We start from the raw sequence: 18,845 nt of genomic DNA, 5'->3' as shown, positions 1-18,845 counted from the left end.
ATAGATGAACTTTTTGGGGTGATGGAAATCCTCTAAGACTGAATTATGGTGATGGTTGCACAACTGAATTAACATACTAAAACCATTGAATATACATTTACAGTAGGTGCATTTTATGGTATGAAAATTATACTTTAATAAAGTTGTTAAAAAATGGATGGATTAACCAGATGTAGTTGAAGAGAGAGTTAGTTAACTAGAATATAAGGCAGAAGAAAATACCCAAATAAAGCACAGAGAGGCAAAATAATGGAAAGTAATTTGAAAGATTTGTGAAATATAGCAGAAAGGCCTCATATACAAATAATTGGAGTTTCAGTAGGTAGGGAGAGAGAAAATGGAACAGGAGAAATAATTGGGGGAAAAAAATGACTGAGAATTTTCCAAAATGAACAAATGACACAGAGCCACGGAATCAAGAAGCCCTAAGACACCAAGCAGGGTCTGTATAAAGAAACTTCACCTAGGTACAACACAGTGCGATTTCTGAAAATAAAAACAAAGAGAAAAGCTGAAAAGCAGTCAGGGCTGGAAGAGTCGGTACCTTTTGTCTTCAAAGGAGCAACAATAAGATTGACAACTGACTCACTGAAACAGTAAAGTCAAACGGGAATGGATGATATCTTCAAGTTGCTGAAAGAAAACAACTGTTAACCATGAATTCTATATTTACCTAAAAGGATTTTCAGAAAAAACTAAAAATATTTTAAAAAATTATTATGAGCACATTTATCCTAAAGAAAATACTAAAAGGCATCCTTTGGACAGAAGGAAAATTATCCCAGATGAAAGCTCAGAGATGTAGGAAGGAATGAAGAGCAATAGAAATAATAATTAGTTAAATATAAATAAATACTAGCCATACAAAATAATAATAATTTTGTCTTGTGGAGTTTAAAATATATAGGGAATAAATATATATGATCAAAGTGGAACTCAAGTCTGGACAGATTAATGAAATGAAATTGTTCTAAACCCTTTATATTGTAAAGGAAGTGATAAAAACTAATTAGTGTTAGCCGTTAATAAGTCAAGGGTGCATGCTTTAAACTCTGGATAATCTTTAAAAGAATGATGAAGGAATATATAAATAATGAGCTAAGAGAAGGGGGAAATAGAATAATAAAAAATACTCAAATAATTCAACAGAAGGTGGAAAATGGGAGAAAAAGGATCCTAGACTAGGATCTTATGAGACAAATAAAAACTAGTAGGTTTAGGCCCAGATATATCAGCAGTTATATTAAATATAAACAGAGTAAATACCCTAATTAAAAGTCAAATATTATCAGATTGAACTTTTAAAAAACCTATATACTGCTTTAAAGAGACACACATTATTTAAAAATATATGGAAGGGTCAAATATAAGAGGATGTAAAAAGATATACTATGCAAACACTAACCAAAAGAAAGATTCTGTAGCTAAATGAATGTCAGATAAAGTAGACCCTCTAACAGGCAAGAAGTGTTGTCAGAGATGAAGAGAGATTATTTCATAACAAAAAAGATTCAATTTGCCAGGAAAATAAAATATTTCTAAATTTGTACGCACTTTTAAAACACACACACATATTCTCATACACATACAATTATAAGACCTATAAGTAGAAATAGATATTGATATAGTTAGAAATTTTAATATATCTCTCCTGGTAATTGATACAGTGAGCAGACAGTAAGAATCAGTTAGCATATAGTTTGAACGAAGTTAATTAACAGACCTGATCTAATTATAAAACAGTGCACTTCGGGCTTCCCTGGTGGCGCAGTGGTTGAGAGTCCGCCTGCCGATGCAGGGGACACGGGTTCGTGCCCCGGTCTGCGAGGATCCCGCATGCCGCGGAGCGGCTGGGCCCGTGAGCCATGGCCTCTGGGCCTGCGCGTCCGGAGCCTGTGCTCCGCAACGGGAGAGGCCACAGCAGTGAGAGGCCCACGTACCACAAAAAAAAAACAAAACAAAACAGTGCACTTGACAAATATGAAATACTCATTTCTTTCAAGGGCACAGAAAATATTTGTCGACATTGCCCATAGTCTGAGTCATTAAGCAACTCAGCAAATTTCAACGGATGGAAATCATACAGAGTGTATTTTCAGATAACAGTGACATTAAACTAGAATTCGACAATGAAAAAGATACCTGAAAAATCCCCATATGTTTAGAAATTAAGCAATCATGGGTCAAAGAAGAGATGGCAATGAAAATTAGGTAATATTTACAAATTAATGAATGAAATATGAGATACCAGACATGGAATACAGCTAAAGCCATGATTAGAGGGATATTTATAGCCTCAAATATATACATTAGGAAAAAAAAAGCGGTTTAAAAATAAATAACCTCAGCATTAATTTCAAGAAGTTAACAAAGAAAAGCAATTAAATTTTTTTAAAAGGTAGGAGGAAGGAAATAATACAAATAAGAGAAGAAAGTAATGAAATAGAAAACAGACATCCCATAGACAGAATCAACAGAGCCAAAAAGACCTTCAAAATCAATAAATTCTGGTGAGACTAATCAAGGGAAAAAAAAGCACAAATAGCCAATATCAGGGATGAAGCAAAGGACATCACTATATTTAAATGATAAGGACAGAATATGATGAATAACACCATGGCAAATTATGAAATGAAATTTTAGAAGAAATGGACAAATTTTCTAAAAATGCCACTTATCAAAACAGACATAAGAATAACAGTCTGAGTAGCACTATATCTACTCATATGAATATGCAATTAAAAACCTTACCACAAGGACGACTTCAGACCCAGATGGTTTTTCTGTTAAATTCATTAAATATTTAAGGAAGAAATAACACATTTTTTTCCACAAACTCTTCCAGGTAATGGAAAAAGAAGGAACACTCCCAACTTGTTTTAAGAGGTCAGCAGAATTCTTATACTAAAACCTGACATAAATAAGAAAAATTCTGGGCCAGTTTCACTTATGAATATGGATTCAGAAATACTAAACAAAACACTGGCAAAGTGAATCCAGCAATAAATTACCACATTATGATCGAGTTGATTATCTTCCAAAACTGTAAGGTTGAGGTCATATATTTGAAAATTAATCAGTGTAACTCAGTATATAACAGAATAAAAAATCATACGATCATCTCAATAAATGCAGAAAATGTATGTGATGTAATGCAACATTTATTCATGATTTTTTAAAAGGGTCAGCAAACTAATAAACAGGAGAAAATTTTCTTACTCCAAGAAGAGTATCTACAAAAAATACCATGTATCGTTAAAAAGTAGAAAACATCGTGAGTAATGGATGAAATGTTAAAACTTTGTTTGAGAGTAAGAAATAAGACATATGTCAGTTATCACCTCTTCTGTTCATCATTGCATGACAAATCCCAGCTAATGCAATGAGGCACAAAAGAGAAATAAAGATATTAGGATTGAAAAGGAATAAATAAAACTATAATTATTGGGGGATGAAATTACTATGTATATAGAAAATTCAAAAGGAATTTCAGATAAATTGTTGGAACTTAAAAGTGAATTTAGCAAGTTGGCCGGATACAAAGTAAATATGAAAAAATAAATTCTATTTCTACTTATTACCAATAAACAGATATACAATGACTTTACATCAGAATAAAAATAATCGAATACCTAGGAATAAATCTAACAAAAGTTATGAAGACCTATGTTGAAAACCATTTGACATTATTGAGAGAAATTAAAGAAGATGTAAATAAATGGAGGGATATGTTATGTTTATGAAATGGAGGGCTCCTTTTTTTTAAAAAGATGTCAATCTCAAACTGTCAGTGAAATCTCAATCAAATCCCAAGAGGGTTTTTGTGAAAATTGATAAGCTGATCCTAAAATTTATATGGAAACACAAAGGACCAAGAATAGCCAAGATACTGTTGAAGAAGAATAAGGAAAGAGGACTTGGTCCACCAGATATTAAGATTTATTGTTGTCCTGCTCGAGTAGCTGGGGGAGTGTGGCACTGGTGCAAGCATAGATGAATAGACGAGTGAAAAAGAACAGAGTCCCCAGACAGACCTGTGTATATACAGACACACTATCAATGATAAAAATCCCATCCCCTTGGGGATGGGATGGCCATTTTTAAATAAACAGCCCTGGAACAATTAGATATCAACATACACCCTTGACCCTAAATTTACACCATACACCGAAACCCATTCCAAGTGAATTCAAGATCTAAATGTGAAAGACAAGATAATAAAATATCCAGAAGATAACGTAGGATAATATAGTCATGACTTTGGCTAGGAGAGGAATTCCTACACAGGACCCCAAAGAAAAAATCATAAAAAAAGACAATAACGTTGGACTGTATTAAAATGAAGAACTTACATTCATCAAAAGACATAGTTAAGAGAGTGAGAGACGAGTTAGAGGTATCTGCAATATCTATGATTTACATAGGGCTTGTGGGAAGAATATACAAAGAATTTCCCTCAAATCGGTAAAAGAAAGATAAAATAGAAAAATGGGTAGTAGACCTAAACAGGAGCTTCACAGAAGATGCTATCCATATGTCCAATAGACTTGTGAAAAAAGGGCTGCACTTCGTAAGCCTTCAGGGAAATACAAGTTAGAAACCACATAAGATGTGACTACACTTCCACCCACTGCCTAAAATTAAAAATGACTTTCAATACTAACAGGTGGTGAGGATTTGGAGAAATGAGAATTCTCATACACTGCTGGTGAGCCTAAATTGGTACAACCATTTTGGAATACTAATTAGCATTATCTAATAAAATTGAACAAGGGCATATTCTGTGAGTCCACAATTCTAATCTGATGTACAGTTTCAAGGGAAAAGTGAATACATATATACCAAAAATTATGGAGAGAAAATTTCATAGCACCAGTATTCATAAAGGCCCCAAACTGAAAACCAGCCAGTATCCATCAAGAGTATAATATAATGTGTGCATGTGTGTGTATGTGCACACACGCTTTATGGTATATTTATATAAATAAAAAAACCAATAAAAACAAACTGCACCACAACCTGGATAAGTCTCATTGACATTAATGTGTGAAGGAAGCCACACACACACACACACACACACACACACACACACACACACACACACACACACACACACACACCCTCTGTGTTTCATTTATATAAAACACAAAACACAGGCTTGATGAAACTATAGTCTTTAGGGATGCATGCTTAGATAGCAAAACTATAAAGTGATTACTATCAGAGTTAACATAATAGTTGTTGGGGAGGATCAGGGTGCTAATTAAGAGGAGAAGGACGGGCTTCCCTGGTGGCGCAGTGGTTGAGAGTCTGCTTGCCGATGCAGGGGACGCGGGTTTGTGCCCCGGTCCGGGAAAATCCCACATGCCGCGGAGCGGTGGGGCCCGTGAGCCATGGCCGCTGAGCCTGCACGTCCGGAGCCTTTGCTCCGCAACGGGAGAGGCCACAACAGTGAGAGGCCCGGGTACCGGAAAAGAAAAAAAAAAACAAGAGGAGAAGGATGAGAGTTTCAGGGGTGCTGTCAAAGTTCTATTTTTTGACTTGGGTGATGATTACCTGGATGTCTGCTTTTCGATAAATCATTGAGCTGTACATTTTGTTTTGTTCACTTTTCTCTATGTATTGTATGTTATAGTTCACGATGGAAATTTTAAAAAATCAGTAATGTACCTTTACCATCATTTTCTTGATTTTTAATCAATTTAAATATTACCCCTTGACTTGGTACTGTGATAATTAAGACCTTTTCCCTTTCCCTTCTTTTGAATTGACACCGTTTATATTATTACATAAACACTATGAATCAGTGAGACCAATGATATACTATGATTACAAATCCTTTCTTGTGCAACTTTTCATTTTTTCCTACTAGTAAATATTGCTTCTTTTTGATTTGTGTATATATTTGTAGATATACAAACATACACTTTCCTTTCACCCTCCCTCCCTTCCTTTTTGTTCTTTCTCTTTAATTTTTCCCATGCCTTCTAATAGCATCTCTCAATCTCATTTTGCTCTTGGCCAAACGTATCAGATCATGTACCCCTTCTGTTTTGTTTTTCCTGCTGTCATCTGCTGTGGTTGCTCTATAGCCTGTTCTAGAACAGGTTTTGTGCAGGGATTTCTTTCTCACCTGTGTCCTGTATGGTTCCCATTTCCTGGATCCCATGTCTTTTCTTTTATGGTTTGCTGCTTTTGGTGGAGCATATCTGCTAACAGTTTACTAATGCACAAACATAGGAGATAAATTCTCAAAGAACTTAATCTTGGGGAATGTCTTTAATTCACCATCTTCCTTAGTCAGCAGTTTGGGTATATATATGATTCTAGATTGAAAATCATCTTCCCTCCATATTCTGAAGGTAATACTAATTGACATCTAGCTTCTGTTGTTGCTGTTGAGAAGTCATATGCCATTTTGATTGTTAATCTTTTCTATGTAAACAGATTTTTTCTTTCTGGAAGCTTTTAGAATTTTGTTGTGTCTTTATAAATCATTTTGCTGTGGATTTAATCAACCCTTTCAACTGAAAGACTTATGTTCCTGTTTTAGGAAAGGATCTAAAGGATTTGTGTTTGTTTGTTTATGTGTTGTTTTTAATCATTTTCCTCTCACCATTTTCTCTGAACACTTAGAAACTCCAATAGTTGAACTTCAGACTGATTTTTAAATTTTCTTATTTTTTTTTTCCCTTTTGTCTTGATCATCTTTCTGGCTTATTGCCTTACTTTCTGGATGGTTTCCTTTTCTTTATTTCCAAATCATCTATTGAATTTTTTATTCTGTCCATCATATTTTTAATTTCCAAGAACTTTACATTTTTCCTTGAATGTTTGTTTTTGCAACAGCCTGCGCTTTTTTTTTTTAAAAGCAATACCTTTTCTTATCTTACATAATATATTAATTTGTGTTTTTGATATTTTCTTCTGTTTCCTGCATTATCTCCATTTCCTCAGACTTTATTGTTTTTCCTGATTGCTTAGGTTTCTGACTCGTAGTGTAGGTTTTCCTTGGATGTCCTTTCATATTTAAATGGAAGGTTCTGAATAGCTTATTGGAAGCTGTGTGCTTCAGGAGCGGGCTTCCTGTGGAAGTGGCTGGGCTGGGACCCAGTTTTTTCAAATTTCGGTATCTCTCAGGAGGTTTCCTTCTGGGGCCATTCCGTTTCTTCAGAGAAGGATCTTTTGATCCTGTAGGAGGGATGTGAGTCTGGGTGTTGGTATTCTGATACCCAGCTGGGCAAGGGGCTACAGGCTCTTGTTGTCCATTTCACCTTCTGTTTTTAGCCTGGTGTCCTACCCCTGTGCTCTTTTCAATTTATCTAGCATTAAAATTGACTTGTATGGGAAAGGGGAGGGGGAATCACCTGGTTATGCCCCCAGGAAGTGTTGAGAATGTGAAGGTCTAACTTTTCATTGTAGAGTCTAACTAACCTCCACATCTCACTCCCATAGTCCACTGTGCTTGATGCCTCCAATTCCAAAGCCTTTGTGGGATTCTGCGAGGCTAATCCACTAGCATCTGATCAGTTTTCCCTCTGCTGGAATTTTCGTCTCAGCTTTCTTCAATATGCCTAAATTCAGCCATCACTCCTCTATCTTTAGATATTGCTTGACAGCTCTCATCTGCTGTTGTCTCCTCTCTCATTCTTTCTGTCTTTGTGGGTTGTGTTAACTCTTTAAGGACAGAAACCATGACGTACACATCTTTAGTTTACTTGCAGGCGCAAGCACTAAGGCTTAGGAAACATTGATTGACTGATGCCGACCTCCCTAATCATTGCAGTACTCTGCCTTCTTGCTTTTCTTTTTTTTTTTTAAATAAATTTATTTATTTTTGGCTGCGTCGGGTCTTCATTGTTGCGTATGGGCTTTCTCTAGTTGCGGTGAGCAGGTGTCTACTCTTCCTTGCGGTGTGCGGGCTTCTCATTGTGGTGACTTCTCTTGTTGTGGAGCACGGGCTCTAGGTGCATGAGTTTCAGTAGTTGTGGCTCTCCTGCTCTAGAGCGCAGGCTCAGTAGTTGTGGCACACAGGCTTAGTTGCTCTGCGGCATGTGGGAGCTTCCCGGACCAGGGCTTGAGCCTCTGTCCCCTGCATTGGCAGGCAGATTCTTAACCACTGCACCACCAGGGAAGCCCCGTCTTCTTGCTTTCTTTACCCTTTCCCCCATGTTATCTCTTGTTTCTCATTTGCCGGTGTGTAGATGCAAATGATAGCATCTACTTGGGTGCTGCATCCAACTCTTGGTAGGTTCTTCCTTCCTTCTGTCTCTTGGGTGCCCAGCAAACCTGGACCCTGCCAGGCATCAGCCCATTACATGTGCCCAGCACTTCTGCCTCCTTCCAAGCTGTCTTTGCTTCCAAACTGTCTGGAAAAGAGGAGTAGGAAAGGGAAGGGGAATAGCTCTGAGGTGCCCGAAGGGGCTGAGTTTCTCTCCCCCGCCTAAGTAGAAACGAGGTGCTCTTAAAATAGCCTTTGAAGCTTTGTGATGTGAATACAGCCACACAGCCGTTCTCAGGATTGGCTTATTGTTGAAAATAAAAGTCTCTGGGAATACGCATGCCACACTTCATTCTCATGACAGATTTTTAGAAGCTGCATCTTGACCGCTGTTGCTAAGTGGTTTCAGGGTAGCCAATTTCCAGTCCTAGGCTGGTGTTCAGAGCATCTCTGATTGATGCTGCATGGCACTCTGCAACTCCTCTCCTGTAGACCTCAGCTGAGTAGGCTTTTTCTCCCTCCTCTCATGCATCCAAAGCTGGGAATGTGAAATAGGCTGCATGGGTATGGGATTCTCCAATTATGAGGAGCATTGAGACCGTGCCCAGTGGTCAGTAGGGTCCGTCTCCCTCTCCCTTATTCCTTAGTAACTGGAAAATTGTTTAAGCACGGTCAGTTTCTTTAGCTACCTTGAGATTTTTAAATGAGACTCCTTTGACTTTCATCAGTAATTTGATTTGGAAGAAGTTAATAAAGGTTCTGGTAAGAGTATTGTGTTTTGAATGGCCCATACCTATAGGTAAACTTGAAATGCTTAAGTAAGTCTGGTTTCACAGTGATCTGGAGGGAGGAGTGCCTCTTTCCTAAAGATTATAAGAACACATCATCTTATATAAAGACAGATATGGGGCTTCCCTGGTGGCGCAGTGGTTGAGGGTCCGCCTGCCGATGCAGGGGCCGCGGGTTCGTGCCCCGGTCCGGGAGGATCCCACATGCCGCGGAGCAGCTGGGCCCGTGAGCCATGGCTGCTGAGCCTGCGCGTCCGGAGCCTGTGCTCCGCAACGGGAGAGGCCACAACAGTGAGAGGCCCGCGTACCGGAAAAAAAAAAAAAAAAAAAGACAGATATGTCTTGGGTTGGGTCCAGTGGTTAAGACTCCGCACTTCCAATGCAGGGGGCGCGGGTTTGATCCCTGGTCAGGGAACTAAGATCCCACATGCCGTGTGGCGCAGCCAAAAGAAAAAAAAAAGACAGATTATGGTTTTAGTCTCATTATCTGGAAGTGTCTGTGGTAGGCAGTCAGCTCTGCTCTTTAGTTATTGCCAGAAAAAAAATGGTTGCAGTTCAAATACTCTTAAGTGATTTAATTTTTTGGTAGGTGTTTCCCCATCTTAAACTGGTTTATAGTTAATAATATCATACATCGGGTCACTAAATTTGTGGTGTATGTTTTGCAGCTAGTTAATCTTGGAGGGCACGCCAGGGAGTTTTCTGATTGGGAGATAGGCATGGTACATCCTTTCCAAGATGTGTGTTTGATTATGTTTTACAAAATTCCAGGCTAGAAGTATTTCAGTCGTGGAAACTTGGTTGCCCATTTGTCTGTATATTAAAGTGTCCTGAAATCCTTGTTGCACAGGGGAGTGTTAGCTCTGCCCACGGGTACTGAGTGCCTTTAGGCTTTGCCAGGTCCTTCTTCCTGAAGATGGAAGCTCTACCCCACAGCCCTGCTCTGTCTTAAATCACATCTCTCCATACTTAACAGGCAACACAGATGCCAACCAGGAATTTAACCTCAAATATGCTCTTCAACACTGATCAAACCTTTGATTGAATAGGACCATGTTTATGAAGGATTGTTGGTTGTCTGACCCATTCCTAATTTCAGCCTGACTACTAGAAAGCTCCGTATCTGATATAATATTAGCCTGGAACTTTCATGGAGTTGTGTTTCATCCTGCTGCCATTGGGCAGTATCCCCTGTGGACCCCATTGGTGTGTTTGTTGCCTAGGTGATTCCTAGGTTTTATTTGTCCTGCAGATGATTGTTGCTTCTCCCAAACCGTGGTTTTAAAATTTTCGAATTTGATTGTCTTTAGATGAAGCAAACACCCTCCAGCTGTCCCCAGACCCCACCGTTCCCTATCATCTGACACTAGCTTCACTCAGTTACTTTGCCTGCTTGGCTCCTGTGGGAATTTGAGTTTGCAAATCCTCCTTTGCACAGTGTGACGGTTAATTTTGTGTGCCACTTGGAGAGGCCACCTTACTCAGATATTCAGTCAAATACCAGGCTAGACGTCGCTGTGAAAGTGTTTTTAGGTAAGATTAACATATAAATCTATGGACATTGAGTAAACCAGATAACCTCCATAATGTGGTTGGGCCTCCGTCAATCAGTTGAAGACCTTAGGAGAAAAAGACTGAGGCCCACTGAGGAAAAGGGGGTTCTGTCTCCAGACTGTCTTTGAACTCGAGCTGCAACATCAGCTCTTCCTGTGTTCTCCAGACTGCTGAGCTTCACTGCAGAATATGGAGTTGTCAGCTCCTATAATTATATGAGCCAATTCCTTAAAATAAATCTCTCTCTCTCTCTCTATATATATATACACACACGCACACACTCACCCATTGGTTCTGTTTTCTGGAGATCCCTGACTAGTATACGTAACAAGGTCTTCATAGAGAACTACAGGAGCAGACAGTTGGTTTGCTTGTGTCTTACGGTGACTGAGTCATGTGACTGAAGATACTTCCCTTTTTGCATTGACTTGAAAAGCTTAGAACTTAATCTGCGTCTTAGCTTTCACAGCTTTAGCAAGTAAATAGCGAAGGATACGGACGGCACATCACTGGTAGTAGAGGCACACTAAGGCCACGGTGGTAGGGGGTACTGGATTCAGGTTGTACTAGGAGGGCATTTGGTTACCATGTTTAGTTTGAGTCCACCTCCCCACCTCCTGCATTTGGTAAGTATGTCTGTCTGCTGGGCGGCTATAACAAGGCACTGTAGACCAGGTGGCTTGTGAACAATCCAGTCCTCGGTATTTGCCTGAGAGAAATAAAAGCACACATTCCCCACAGATCGGTATATAGATCTCCACAGCAGCTCTGTTTAGAATAACCCCGACCTGGGAACAACCCACATGTTCCACAGGTGAATTGCGAAACAAACGATGATACATCCGTACAACAGAACACTGTTCAGTAATACAAATGAATATACTGTTATACATGCAACGTCATGGATGAATGTCAAAGTGATTTTGTTGAGTGAAAGAAAGAGAGTATATTGGGGGAGCGCAGTCCCAGTTCTGGAGGGTTGATTACACAATCAGGTATTGGTACAAACGATTATACACATGGGGGCTGGTGTGGGGGACCCTCTAGAAACCACCTATTCCCTTCTCTTGCCTAAAACCCTCTAGTAGGATGAGATCACCTCCCCTTTAAAGGGTTTTGGGAAAGTGGATTCCACATTTGGCAGTATTTTGTGGTCTATAACTCTAGCCTGTATATGTATGATTCCTCAATGTAATTGAGAACCCTGCACAGTGGTGTCTGCACAGAATACATTTTAGTTAAAACTGCTCAGCATGGTAGTCCTGAAAAACAATCATCTGAGAGTTTACAAAACTTTTTATAATCAGCAAGGAAATTATGTCTTCTAATACTTCCATGAGAAACTCATTTTGTTCACCCATTTTATAGATGGCAAAGTTGTGGTAGAAGAAGAAATTCTGAGTCTAATACAATTTCCCAGGCAGTTTGTTTCTGGAAAATCTTAGGAGCAGAGTTTCTCTTGATTGGATTTTTTAAAAAAATATTTATTTATTTGGCTGCATTGAGTCTTAGTTGCGGCATGCAGGCTTCTCTCTAGTTGTGGCGTGCAGGTTCCAGGGCACGCGGGCTCAGTAGTTGTGGCATGTGAGCTCAGTAGTTGTGGCACGCGGGCTTTCTAGTTGTGGTGCATGGGCTTGGTTGCCCCATGGCATGTGGGATCTTAGTTCCCCTACCAAGGATCGAACCTGCATCCCCTGCAATGGAAGGTGGATTCTTAGTCACTGGACCACCAGGGAAGTCCCTCTTGATCGGATTTTCAAGACTCGTCGAGAAATACTAATCTGGTATCTGGAAAGATGGTCATTGGAGTCAAATAGATTCAGGTTCAGATTCTGATTTTGCCTCCAATTACCTGAATGACCTTGGACATACTCCTGGAAACCTCAATTTTTTCTGCTTCAAAATAGGAATAATCTATCTCATAAAGTTAGGGGAATATATTTATTCACTTATGTACTTACTGAGCAAAGATTATTGGGTGTCTACTCTGTAGCAGTGAGGAAGATAGTCAGTGTTCCTGCAATCATGGAGCTGACATTTGATTGAAGGGACAAGGAAACAATAAGTAGCTAAACAAATAAATTGTATAAGATACTATCGGCTGTAAAATAACCATACAAGGTAAAGAATGGGAAAGAATTCTGGTGGGACCACTTTGATAAGAGTGACCAGAGAAGAGTTCTTTAGTAATAAAGGGCCAGCCAAAGGGCACGGTACATGCAAAGGCCCTGAGGTGGGAAACAGCTTGCACATTTGAGGAACCAGAAGAAGGACCAGTGTGGCTGGGGGTTGGTGAGTTGTGGAGTGAGTAGGAGATGAAATGTCAGGGCCTCATCTCGTCGGGTTTTATGGGCAAGGGAAGTATGGACTTTATACTTGGTATACTGGGTATACTGGGAAACCACCAGGGAATTGTAAACAAAGGAGTTGCCGAGTATGATTTATTTTTTGAACGTTCTCCCTACTGTGTGGAGGATGGGTGCAGAGAGACCATTTAAGAGGTATGATGGTTTCTGGGAGAGAAGGAGCTTCAACTACAGTGGTAAATTGGAACGGTGAGAAGTAAAAAGATTCAGGATGTATTTTGGAAGTAGAGCTCATGGATTGGAAGTGTGGGGAGGGGAAAGGAACAATGGAGGATTATTTGAGGAAGTTGGAAGGCAGTGTCGTTTCTGGAGATTGGAAAGACCTGGGGTAGGGAGCGGAGATCCAGAGTTCTGTTTTGGACACACTAGGCTTGAGATGCCTGCTGGGCATGTCAGGAGGGCACTGGGCATTGACCTCTACAACTTGGGTTGGGGGGGCGGTCATTGGCACGTAGGTGGTGTCTACAGCTATAAGATTGGGTGCTATCATCCATAGAGAAGGGGCAGAAAAGAGAAAAGGGCCCAGAACAGAGCCCTGAGCACTAAAGTTTAGAGATCCGACCAAGAAGAGATGAGCTAGCAAAGATAACTGAGAAGCAGCTTTCATTGAAGCTGGAGAAGAATTGGGTGTGGGGTGTCACAGAAGCAAGAAAAGAATCGTATCGACTAGCCAGCGCTGGACACGCTCAATGAAAGTTAGTTTCCCCTTAATGGAAATAGTATCATTCATTTACTTTAGGTCTTTCAAAGGATCTAACATTACCTTTCATCCCAGCATAAATTCAATTTGCAATGGCATTTTTTACCTCTTTCATATGTCTTTCAAGGTTGAAATATGGAGCCCCGAAGAGCTGTGGGTTGGTTACCCCTCTTCGAAAGCATCCATTTACCAGCTTGCAAATCCACCAAGCAAAGATTTCTCCTTTTCCGCCTTAAGTTCTCATGATTTAATTTGCCTGAGTAACCTGCTGTCATAGGTTTTCATAGAGTCCTGACATCTAACAGAGTAATTAATGCTTTAGGCTTTTAGGAACCGTTTCAGGATTTTTATTAATCACCGTTGTGATTGCACATATGAATTATGAAGGAGTTATTTTGGTAGTTGGATTTCCCCCTTAGAAAAATTTCCATATTTGTTCATTATGAACTGATAGCCTGGAGAAGAATAAAAAGGAGAATGTTCCCTGGGTCCTGTGCAGGCATTTCAAATTATCCAGAGTCAGGGTGACTTCATAGTACATGGACAGAGTGTGAGTTGTTTGAAGTTGGTCCTCAAATGCTTTCTCTTTCTCTTTCCCTCGCTGTAAATTAATTAGAGATTCTGTGTGACTGGCCCAAATATATGGATTTTGTGAACTGTTTAAAGATGCATGAGCATCAGAAGGAATTTGTGTGTTTTGTTTGATTCTGCTGTGATTCTCATCATTGGAGGAACCACTCTTAGAACCATCATAATTAGTGTGCTATTCTTTGGGGGGTTTTCCAGGAGAAGGAGGGTATCCAGGTAACTGCAAAGAAATAGAAACCTATCCTTCTAATTCCTTTTTCATTTTGTTTAGGGAAAGCATCATGGATTTTCAAAATTATGTGATTGTATTTGAAATCAGTGTATCCGAGAGGAGCGTGATGGGTGCTGTCTGTCTGGTCCTTAGGATTCAGTCTGAGGTGTGAAAAACAAAACACCATCACTGTTTTCTTTGAAACTCCTCCTCCTAAGGCATCCGCTCACCCCAGACCTTTGCAGATTCTCTGCGTAAATGATCCTGCGGCTGCAGGTGGGTCCTGCTGGCCATTTTCCTTGGCATGGGGGTAAATGCAGGTTCCCCCGTGTTTGGAGGAAATTTTACTCCATGCCCTTTACTCTGACAAGAGAAGACTTGCTGCTTTACTGGGAACAGGGCTCTTTTCAATGATTAGAGTGATTTTCTGTGATTCTGCCGTACTTGGGGAAGATTTTTGAGACTACAAATAAAAGACAGTAGTTATATCAGTGTACGGACGGGGGCAGCCACTCTGCTTAGAATCTGGTGCCTTGACTATTGAGTGAAAATACCTGTTATTGCTCTAACTGCCATTTTTACTCTTCCTAAGTGGCCGGTGGGATAAGGGATGGGGAAGGAGCTGGATAAAGCAGGAGGAAGTCCATTTGCAAAGTCAACAGCGGAAGTATTCAGGCAGAGCAGCAGACATCCGACCTGAATTCTGTGTAGATAAGGGAAGGATTTGATACCGGCAGCTGGGCCACCCTGCTAATTCTACAGTAGCTTGCCGTGACAGACTAATCTCATGGTATTTTCATCTTAATTTACTTGCATCCTGCTTTTTGTAGGTAACAGCATTTCTGCCAAAGGTGATAAATTTGCTAAAGCTTAACATTCAGATTCTTTCCTCATATGAGTGTTACATAATTATATATACATTTGGGCTCAAAGGTCCCCGTCTAACAAATTCCCTTCACCGGAGTCCCATTTGAGGGCCCATTCTCTCATTAATTTTATTTGACATTTATGTCAACATTACATTCCTCACCTAAAAGGAGAAATCACATGCGTACACGGGGGTATGCTTTAAAGTGGAGTATTTAGTTTGGCAGTGAAAAGCAGTCAGCCAAGTGCGAAAGCAAAATGTTCTAAATTAGTTAACGCGGAGTGGTCTAAAGCACTAAACAAGTTGCTCAACAAAGTGCCAAGTGCCCGTGCACGTGGCCGTTTTGATATTTCTAACGTTTTTCCTCCAGGGGTTCCCAGAGTTCACTGACATCGTGTCTGGCAGATTAACTAGGGAGTCATCAGAGGGGAAGGAAATGGGCTGAAAATAAATTGTTATGGTGTCAGGAGTGGAAGTTGCAAAAATCAAAGACCTGATTCTTCTCCCACTCGTACTAACTTCAGAGTGAGGAGTTTGTCAGTGAAACATGGCGCGTCCAGCTCCCAGTTCTGCTGAGTGGAGAGTTTTATCAACGGCTGTCGCCGAGGCAGGAGGGCAGCTGGGAGCCCCATCCAGGCATCGAGAGTTATATTATTTCTCGGACCACGTGGCCGGGGCATCGCTTAGCGCTTCCAAAAGTACCCAAAAGCGTGATCTGGGGTTGTTAACCCTAAACAAGAAACGATTGTTAGAGAACCTGGCCGTCCTCCGATTTGGGGTCTAGGTTGAATTTCGAGTCCGTGGATGCCTCGAGAGAGGGAAGGAGTCAGCTGTAATCAACATCCAAGGGACTGAACGTGGCAGTTCCTTTTGGTTCCAGAATGCTGACTTCTACATACTTTGTGGTTTGTGTGTTCGCGAGCTGTGCTTTGTGCTTGGCTGTAACGGTGAACTGCAGACTGGGCTTTTGTTTTGCAGAGAATTCACCAGCGGTGGAGAGGACCGGCCTTTGGCATAAGTGGGGGTGGGCAGGTTGTCTAGCCCCCTCACTCTTTTTCATTCCTGTTCACCCCTACACCCCCCGTCCCCCAGCCCTGCCAGGCTTCACTGACCCAAAACAAACACTGGAGTCCCCCCCTCCATGCTGTCTTCAAGTGGTTGGTGACCAGCAGACCTGCAAGCCTGTCCAGGTGCCCGGGTCCCTCAAGGTCATCACTTGAGTGCTTTTAACTATGACCTTCTGGAATCAGTATCTCCCGGGGGTCCCCTTGGTGGTCTGGCCACTTCATGTCTCTGAAAGGTAGGGATTTTATGAGGGAAGGAGAAGAGGAGGGTTGCAGTTTGTGAAGGAGAAACTGAGTCTGGGTCGACCTCAACACTGTCAGCTCAGATAACTTTGTTCTCGGCACCTCACGTTGGCTTTAAGGACTTTGTGATTTTCTCACCTGATCTCGTCTGCTTAAGCTTCTGGCTTGTGTTGCTAGGTTGTTTGGGTACAGGGTGAGCTCTGGCAGTGGGGTGTGTGTGTGTGTGTGTGTGTGTGTGTGTGTGTTTTGTTTTGGAGTTCTGGTGTGCACTTCTAACCCCTTTAAAGGCACTGCATACAGAACTAAGAAATTCATAGTTTTCTGGCTATCAAGGCAGCTCTGGATCTCACAGGAAGAGCTTTTGAGAGCTGGAAGGGCCACCTTTCATGTGTGGAAAAACCCAGAGAGTTAAGATCCAGGTCTGGGACAGTTCCCCACTCTTCTTTACTCCTTCTGGCCACAGCCTGTAGGAGGATCAGAGAAGCTTCCCATTGCAATGCCAGTGTAGTGAGATGGAAAGTGGTGGGAATACCTTTGCTGAGAGCTGATGACAGTTATGTTCCAGCACCCTAGAATGAAGGGGCCCTTCAAGACTGTGGAGTCAGGGATTTCCCTTGTGGTCCAGTGGTTAAGAATCCACCTTCCAATGCAGGGGACGCAGGTTCGATCTCTGGTCGGGGAACCGAGATCCCATGTGCCGCGGGGCAACTAAGCCTGCACGCTGCAACTACTGAGCACACGGGCCACAGCTAGAGAGAAGCCCGCGTGCTGCAACGAGGAGCCCAAGCACCGCAGCAGAGGATCCTGCATGCCGCGACTAAGACCCAGCGCAGCCCCCCAAAATAAATAAGTAAATATTTTTTTAAAAAAAGACTGTAGAGTCAAATCCTGAGGCCGTTAGCTCTGGGTGGCAGAGCCAGGACTGACACCTGGCTCCTTTGAGCCCTTAGTTCAGTTATCCCCGTCAACGCTTTCTGGGTGCAAGAGAATTAGAGGCACCCACTGACTGACACCTGCTCTCTCTCTCTGTCCTCTTCCTCCTCCTCTGCTCTCTCCCAGGCCTTAATCAACCCCCCAAAAGGCCTAAAACCTTCTTAGGGGAGTGTTTACCGTGGAACTAATCTGTCCTTGTTGAGCCTCTGCTTACATTTTAAGCTCGGTTAGATGAACCACCATTCCGTCAGGAAACAGCCATTTCTCTGGACCTCTTTGCTGCTGACACCAGTTGCCCATGGGCGTCTTAGTCTGTTCAGGCCGTTAAAACAAAATCCCACAGACTGGGTGGCTTATGAACAACAGAAATGTATTTCTCCCAGTCTGGAGTTGGAAGTCTGAGATCAGGGTGCCTGTGTGGTTGGGGGAGAGCCCTCTTCTGGGTTGCAGACTTCTCATCATAGCCTTACATGGTGGAAGGGGCTCCGGGGCTCTCTGGGGCCTCTTTTATAATGGCACTAATCCCATTCACGACGGCTCTGCCTTTGTGACCCAGTCGCCTCCCAAAGGCTCCGCCTCCTAGCATCATCACATTGGGCATTAGCGTTCCAACAGGTGAAATTTCAGGGGGACACAAACATTCAGACCATAGCAAGGGGTGACACCTTCCAGCCAGCAAGTGGTGAGGGTCTGTTGTGGAGAGGACTGGATGATTGGGGGTGCTGCAGGGGGAGTGGCTCAGATCAACGGTACTTGTTGTAGACAGTGACCATGGAGATAGTTCCCTCTGCCTCCTGTCCCCTTAAAAATGTCCCCTCTTTGAACCCATTCCTACACTGTTGGTGGGAATGTAAATTGGTGCAGCCACTATGGAAAACAGTATGGAGGTTCCTCAACGAACTAAAAATAGAGTTGTCATATGATCCAGCAATCCCACTCCTGGGCATATATCTGGACAAAACTATAATCCAAAAAGATACATGCACCCCTATGTTTGTAGCAGCACTATTCACAATAGCTGAGACATGAAAACAACCTAAATGTCCACTGACAGATGAATTGATAAAGAAGATGTGGACAATGGAACATTACTCAGCCATAAAAAAAGAGTGAAATAATGCCATCTGCAGCAGCATGGAGGGACTGAGATAATATCCTGCTAAGTGAAGTAAGTCAGAAAGAGAAAGACGAATACCACATGATATCACTTATATGTGGAATCTAAAATATGACACAAATGAACTTATCTGTGAAACAGAAACAGACTCACGGACATAGAGAACAGACTTGTGGTTGCCAGTGGGATGGC

General features: G+C 41.5%; 2 protein-coding genes across 11 annotated transcripts in view; both read left to right on the top strand.

The window, feature by feature from the left end:
- Positions 1-18,845, top strand: part of FOXN3 (forkhead box N3) — a 404,228-nt gene that overhangs the window by 18,176 nt on the left and 367,207 nt on the right. The window lies entirely within an intron of this gene.
- EFCAB11 (EF-hand calcium binding domain 11) overlaps positions 1-18,845 on the top strand; it is a 585,886-nt gene that overhangs the window by 317,002 nt on the left and 250,039 nt on the right. The gene's annotated exons all lie outside the window — the stretch shown is intronic.

This window comes from Orcinus orca, chromosome 2, assembly GCF_937001465.1.
Source record: "Orcinus orca chromosome 2, mOrcOrc1.1, whole genome shotgun sequence".
NCBI lineage: Eukaryota > Metazoa > Chordata > Mammalia > Artiodactyla > Delphinidae > Orcinus > Orcinus orca.
The sequence above is the reverse complement of the archived record's forward strand: the minus strand, read 5'-3'. Positions and strand labels throughout refer to the sequence as shown.